The sequence below is a fragment of the Lipotes vexillifer genome, unplaced genomic scaffold (genome assembly GCF_000442215.2).
Source record: "Lipotes vexillifer unplaced genomic scaffold, Lipotes_vexillifer_v1.1 scaffold1143, whole genome shotgun sequence".
NCBI lineage: Eukaryota > Metazoa > Chordata > Mammalia > Artiodactyla > Lipotidae > Lipotes > Lipotes vexillifer.
Genome location: NW_006770581.1, coordinates 981,614 through 982,230, shown reverse-complemented (window position 1 = coordinate 982,230; position 617 = coordinate 981,614).

Below are 617 nucleotides of genomic sequence, written 5' to 3'. Positions count from 1 at the left end.
AGCGAACATAAATTCTGGGACCCCTTGCTGAGAACAAAATCAAACTTTCCTTTTGTACGGTCGCTTGGAAAGGGAAGCCGTGTGCAGAGTCCCCCCAAAACCCATCCGGTGGCGACAATTAGCAGCGCTTTGTCAGTCTGCAGCCCAGGAGTCACCAGGCCTGAAAGGGGAGCTTAAAACCAAGCTCTCCCCGAGAAAGAAGGTTTGAGTCAGAGGGAACTTGGGGTGGGGGTGGGGTGGAGTGTTCAGAAAATAATGCTTTTTGGCGGATAGTGGTAGTGGTGATTGTTTCAACCTTCTTTTAAAAGAAAAGAGGAAAAACATTCCTGATGTTTGCTGAGAAATGACGGATTTTTTTTTTTTTTTTTTTTACACCACGTGGGCCATTTGTAAGGCCCAGTAGACCTATCCAAGTTACTCGCTGTAGACAGCGCTGGAAATAATCAGATTAAGGCCAATTACGCGTGAGATTATAAAGGCGAGTGCTGAGCGGCGGCGCGCGCTGTAGACAGATAGCAAGACATCTGGCCACTTCCCGAGTCACTTTTCTGGTCCTGCGGGCGCCAGCCGCGCGGAGCCCCGCCCGTATCCAGTCGAGCCGGGCGAGCGGGCCAGAG